This window comes from Mixophyes fleayi, chromosome 1, assembly GCF_038048845.1.
Source record: "Mixophyes fleayi isolate aMixFle1 chromosome 1, aMixFle1.hap1, whole genome shotgun sequence".
NCBI lineage: Eukaryota > Metazoa > Chordata > Amphibia > Anura > Limnodynastidae > Mixophyes > Mixophyes fleayi.
Genome location: NC_134402.1, coordinates 309562088 through 309567087, shown reverse-complemented (window position 1 = coordinate 309567087; position 5000 = coordinate 309562088). Strand labels below are relative to the sequence as shown.

Here is a 5000-nt window from a genome sequence, read left to right as displayed (position 1 = left end):
TGGTGATTTTGAGATGTATAAGAGATGTAGGTCATTAGGAAACTAATGCCTACAGCCACACTACTCTGAACAAGCCCAATATCATCTGATCTTGGAAGCTAAGCAGGTCCGGGTCTGGTATATACTTGGATGATAGACCACCTGGGAATACCAGGCGCTGTAGGCCTTTTTTTTTATTTTCTCTTGTTCCGGCTTCCTTCAATGCTGGTTTTGAGATGTATAAGAGATGTAGGTCATTGGGAAACCAACACCAACAATCACACCACCCTGAACAAGCCCAATCTAATCTGATGTTGGAAGATAAGCAGGACCAGGCCTGGTTAGTACTTGGATGGGTGACCACCTGGGAATACCAGGTGCTGTAGGTCTTTTTTTTCATTTTCTCTTGTTCCGGCTTCCTGCAATGCTGGTTTTGAGATGTATAAGAGATGTAGGTCATTAATAAACCAATACCTCCAGCCACACAACCCTGAACAAGCCCAATCTTATCTGATCTTAAAAGCTAAGCAGGGCCGGGCCTGGTTAGTACTTGGATGGGAGACCACCTGGGAATACCAGGTGCTGTAGGACTTTTTTTTCATTTTCTCTTGTTCCGGCTTCCTTCAATGCTGGTTTTGAGATGTATAAGAGATGTAGGTCATTAACAAACCAATGCCTACACCCACACCACTCTGAATAAGCCCAATCTCATCTGATCTTGGAAGCTAAGCAGGGCCGGGGCTGGTAAGTACTTGGATGGGAGACCAACTGAGAATACCAGTTGCTGTAGAACTTTTTTTTTATTTTCTCTTGTTCCGGCTTCCTCAATGCTGGTTTTGAGATGTATAAGAGATGTAGGTCATTAGAAAACCAATACCTACAGCAACACCACCCTGAACAAGCCCAATCTCGTCTGATATTGGAAGCTAAGCAGGGTCCGGCCTGGTTAGTACTTGGGTGGGAGGCCACCTGGGAATACCAGGTGCTGTAGGCCTATTTTTTTTTTTTTCTCTTGTTCCGGCCTATTTCAATGCTTGTTTTGAGCTGTATAAGAGATGTAGGTCAGTAGGAAACCAATACCTACAATCACACCACACTGAACAAGCCCAATACAATCTGATCTTGGAAGCTAAGCAGGGCCGGGCTTGGTTAGTACTTGGATGGGAGACCACCTGGGAATACCAGGCGCTGTAGGCCTTTTTTTTTATTTTCTCTTGTTCCGGCTTCCTTCAATGCTGGTTTTGAGATGTATAAGAGATGTAGGTCATTTGGAAACCAACACCAACAGTCACACCACCCTGAACAAGCCCAATCTTGTCTGATGTTGGAAGATAAGCAGGACCAGGGCTGGTTATTACTTGGATGGGAGACCACCTGGGAATACCAGGTGCTGTAGGACTTTTTTTTCATTTTCTCTTGTTCCGGCTTCCTGCAATGCTGGTTTTGAGATGTATAAGAGATGTAGGTCATTAATAAACCAATACCTCCAGCCACACCACCCTGAACAAGCCCAATCTCATCTGATCTTAAAAGCTAAGCAGGGCCAGGCCTGGTTAGTACTTGGATGGGAGACCACCTGGGAATACCAGGTGCTGAAGGCCTTTTTCTTTTATTTTCTCTTGTTCTGGCTTCCTTCAATGCTGGTTTTGAGATGTATAAGAGATGTAGGTCATTTGGAAACCAATACCTACAGCAACACCACCCTGAACAAGCCCAATCTCGTCTGATCTTGGAAGCTAAGCAGGGTCAGGCCTGATTAGTATTTGGATGGGAGACCACCTGGGAATACCAGGTGCTGTAGGCCATTTTTTTTTTTTTTTCTCTTTTTCCGGCTTCCTTCAATGCTGGTTTTGAGATGTATAAGAGATGTAGGTCATTAGGAAACCAATACCTACAGCAACACCACCCTGAACAAGCCCAATCTCGTCTGATCTTGGAAGCTAAGCAGGGTCAGGCCTGGTTAGTATTTGGATGGGAGACCACCTGGGAATTCCAAGTGCTGTAGGCCTATTTTTTTTATTTTCTCTTGTTCCGGCTTCCTGCAATGCTGGTTTTGATATGTATAAGAGATGTAGGTCATTAATAAACCAATACCTCCAGCCACACCACCCTGAACAAGCCCAATCTCATCTGATCTTAAAAGCTAAGCAGGGCCAGGCCTGGTTAGTACTTGGATGGGAGACCACCTGGGAATACCAGGTGCTGTAGGACTTTTTTTTCATTTTCTCTTGTTCCGGCTTCCTTCAATGCTGGTTTTGAGATGTATAAGAGATGTAGGTCATTAAGAAACCAATGCCTACACCCACACCACTCTGAATAAGCCCAATATCATCTGATCTTGGAAGCTAAGCAGGGCCAGGGATGGTTTATACTTGGATGGGAGACCACCTGGGAATACCAGGCGCTGTAGGCCTTTTTTTTTATTTTCTCTTGTTCTGGCTTCCGTCAATGCTGCTTTTGAGATGTATAAGATATGTAGGTCATTAGAAAACAAATACCTACTGCCACACCACACTGAACAAGCCCAATCTCATCTGATCTTGGAAACTAAGCAGGGTCGGGCCTGGTTAGTACTTGGATGGGAGACCACCTGGGAATACCAGGTGCTGTAGGCCTTTTGTTTTTTATTTTCTCTTGTTCCGGCTTCCTTCAATGCTGGTTTTGAGATGTATAAGATATGTAGGTCATTAGAAAACAAATACCTACTGCCACACCACCCTGAAGAAGCCTAATCTCGTCTGATCTTGGAAACTAAGCAGGGTCAGGCCTGGTTAGTACTTGGATGGGAGACCACCTGGGAATACCAGGTGCTGTAGGCCTTTTGTTTTTTATTTTCTCTTGTTCCGGCTTCCTTCAAAGCTGATTTTGAGATGTATAAGAGATGTATAAGAGATGTAGGTCATTAGGAAACCAATACCAACAGTCACACCACCCTGAACAAGCCCACTCTTGTCAGATCTTGGAAGATAAGCAGGACCGGGCCTGGTTAGTACTTAGATGGGAGACCACCTGGGAATACCAGGTGCTGTAGGCCTTTTTTTTCATTTTCTCTTGTTCCGGCTTCCTTCAATGCTGGTTTTGAGATGTATAAGAGATGTAGGTCATTAGGAAACCAATTCCTACAGCCACACCACTCTGAATAAGCCCAATCTCATCTGATCTTGGAAGCTAAGCAGGGCCAGGCCTGGTTAGTACTTGGATGGGAGACCACCTGGGAATACTAGGTGCTGTAGGAGTTTTTTTTTTATTTTCTCTTGTTCCGGCTTCCTTCAATGCTGGTTTTGAGATGTATAAGAGATGTAGGTCATTAGGAAACTAATGCCTACAGCCACACTACTCTGAACAAGCCCAATATCATCTGATCTTGGAAGCTAAGCAGGTCCAGGCCTGGTTTATACTTGGATGGGAGACCACCTGGGAATACCAGGCGCTGTAGGCCTTTTTTTTTATTTTCTCTTGTTCTGGCTTCCGTCAATGCTGCTTTTCAGATGTATAAGATATGTAGATCATTAGAAAACAAATACCTACTGCCACACCACCCTGAACAAGCCTGATCTTGGAAACTAAGCAGGGTCGGGCCTGGTTAGTACTTGGATGGGAGACCACCTGGGAATACCAGGTGCTGTAGGCCTTTTGTTTTTTATTTTCTCTTGTTCCGGCTTCCTTCAATGCTGGTTTTGAGATGTATAAGAGATGTAGGTCATTAGGAAACCAATACCAACAGTCACACCACACTGAACAAGCCCAATACAATCTGGTCTTGGAAGCTAAGCAGGGCCGGGCTTGGTTAGTACTTGGATGGAAGACAACCTGGGAATACAAGGCGCTGTAGGCCTTTTTTTTTATTTTCTCTTGTTCCGGCTTCCTTCAATGCTGGTTTTGAGATGTATAAGAGATGTAGGTCATTAAGAAACCAACACCAGCAGTCACACCACCCTGAACAAGCCCAATCTTGTCTGATCTTGGAAGATAAGCAGGACCAGGCCTGGTTAGTACTTGGATGGGAGACCACCTGGGAATACAAGGTGCTGTAGGACTTTTTTTTCATTTTCTCTTGTTCCGGCTTCCTGCAATGCTGGTTTTGAGATGTATAAGAGATGTAGGTCATTAATAAACCAATACCTCCAGCCACACCACTCTGAACAAGCCCAATCTCATCTGATCTTAAAAGCTAAGCAGGGCCGGGCCTGGTTAGTACTTGGATGGGAGACCAACTGGGAATACCATTTGCTGAAGGCCTTTTTCTTTTATTTTCTCTTGTTTCGGCTTCCTTCAATGCTGGTTTTGAGATGTATAAGAGATGTAGGTCATTAGTAAACAATACCTACAGCCACACCACCCTGAACAAGCCAAATCTCGTCTGATCTTGGAAGCTAAGCAGGACCACTCCTGGTTAGTACTTGGATGGGAGACCACCTGGGAACACCATGTGCTGCACGCCTTTTTTTTTTTTTTCTCTTGTTTCGGCTTCCTTCAATGGTGATTTTGAGATGTATAAGAGATGTAGGTCATTAGGAAACTAATGCCTACAGCCACACTACTCTGAACAAGCCCAATATCATCTGATCTTGGAAGCTAAGCAGGTCCGGGCCTGGTTTGTATTTGGATGGGAGACCACCTGGGAATACTAGGCGCTGTAGGCCTTTTTTTTATTTTCTCTTGTTCTGGCTTCCGTCAATGCTGCTTTTGAGATGTATAAGATATGTAGGTCATTAGAAAACAAATACCTACTGCCACACCACCCTGAACAAGCCCAATCTCGTCTGATCTTGGAAACTAAGCAGGGTCGGGCCTGGTTAGTACTTGGATGGGAGACCACCTGGGAATACCAGGTGCTGTAGGCCTTTTGTTTTTTATTTTCTCTTGTTCCGGCTTCCTTCAATGCTGGTTTTGAGATGTATAAGAGATGTAGGTCGTTAGGGAACCAATACCAACAGTCACACCACCCTGAACAAGCCCAATTTTGTCTGATCTTGGAAGATAAGCAGGACCGGGCCTGGTTAGTACTTGGATGGGAGACC

At 44.7% G+C, this 5000-nt stretch overlaps 2 non-coding genes and 18 pseudogenes across 2 annotated transcripts; all 20 read left to right on the top strand.

The window, feature by feature from the left end:
- The first annotated feature begins 249 nt into the window (after window positions 1-249).
- LOC142136090 (5S ribosomal RNA) lies at window positions 250-368 on the top strand (annotated as a pseudogene).
- An 83-nt stretch (window positions 369-451) lies between these two features.
- On the top strand, window positions 452-570 carry LOC142135636 (5S ribosomal RNA; annotated as a pseudogene).
- An 83-nt stretch (window positions 571-653) lies between these two features.
- On the top strand, window positions 654-772 carry LOC142130885 (5S ribosomal RNA; annotated as a pseudogene).
- Window positions 773-854: 82 nt separating this feature from the next.
- LOC142126709 (5S ribosomal RNA) lies at window positions 855-973 on the top strand (annotated as a pseudogene).
- Window positions 974-1057: 84 nt separating this feature from the next.
- On the top strand, window positions 1058-1176 carry LOC142134933 (5S ribosomal RNA; annotated as a pseudogene).
- A 285-nt stretch (window positions 1177-1461) lies between these two features.
- LOC142128093 (5S ribosomal RNA) lies at window positions 1462-1580 on the top strand (annotated as a pseudogene).
- An 84-nt stretch (window positions 1581-1664) lies between these two features.
- On the top strand, window positions 1665-1783 carry LOC142118014 (5S ribosomal RNA; annotated as a pseudogene).
- An 85-nt stretch (window positions 1784-1868) lies between these two features.
- LOC142124217 (5S ribosomal RNA) lies at window positions 1869-1987 on the top strand (annotated as a pseudogene).
- Window positions 1988-2071: 84 nt separating this feature from the next.
- Window positions 2072-2190, top strand: LOC142128313 (5S ribosomal RNA; annotated as a pseudogene).
- A 285-nt stretch (window positions 2191-2475) lies between these two features.
- Window positions 2476-2594, top strand: LOC142137335 (5S ribosomal RNA). The gene has a single exon (XR_012687976.1). It is a non-coding gene; the product is annotated as a 5S ribosomal RNA (ribosomal RNA).
- An 85-nt stretch (window positions 2595-2679) lies between these two features.
- LOC142119938 (5S ribosomal RNA) lies at window positions 2680-2798 on the top strand (annotated as a pseudogene).
- A 96-nt stretch (window positions 2799-2894) lies between these two features.
- Window positions 2895-3013, top strand: LOC142132579 (5S ribosomal RNA; annotated as a pseudogene).
- An 83-nt stretch (window positions 3014-3096) lies between these two features.
- On the top strand, window positions 3097-3215 carry LOC142113794 (5S ribosomal RNA; annotated as a pseudogene).
- An 84-nt stretch (window positions 3216-3299) lies between these two features.
- LOC142132402 (5S ribosomal RNA) lies at window positions 3300-3418 on the top strand (annotated as a pseudogene).
- An 83-nt stretch (window positions 3419-3501) lies between these two features.
- Window positions 3502-3610, top strand: LOC142136096 (5S ribosomal RNA; annotated as a pseudogene).
- Window positions 3611-3897: 287 nt separating this feature from the next.
- On the top strand, window positions 3898-4016 carry LOC142136427 (5S ribosomal RNA; annotated as a pseudogene).
- Window positions 4017-4099: 83 nt separating this feature from the next.
- On the top strand, window positions 4100-4218 carry LOC142136574 (5S ribosomal RNA; annotated as a pseudogene).
- Window positions 4219-4503: 285 nt separating this feature from the next.
- LOC142136079 (5S ribosomal RNA) lies at window positions 4504-4622 on the top strand (annotated as a pseudogene).
- An 82-nt stretch (window positions 4623-4704) lies between these two features.
- LOC142125655 (5S ribosomal RNA) lies at window positions 4705-4823 on the top strand. The gene has a single exon (XR_012685027.1). It is a non-coding gene; the product is annotated as a 5S ribosomal RNA (ribosomal RNA).
- Window positions 4824-4908: 85 nt separating this feature from the next.
- LOC142132336 (5S ribosomal RNA) overlaps window positions 4909-5000 on the top strand; it is a 119-nt pseudogene continuing 27 nt past the window's right edge.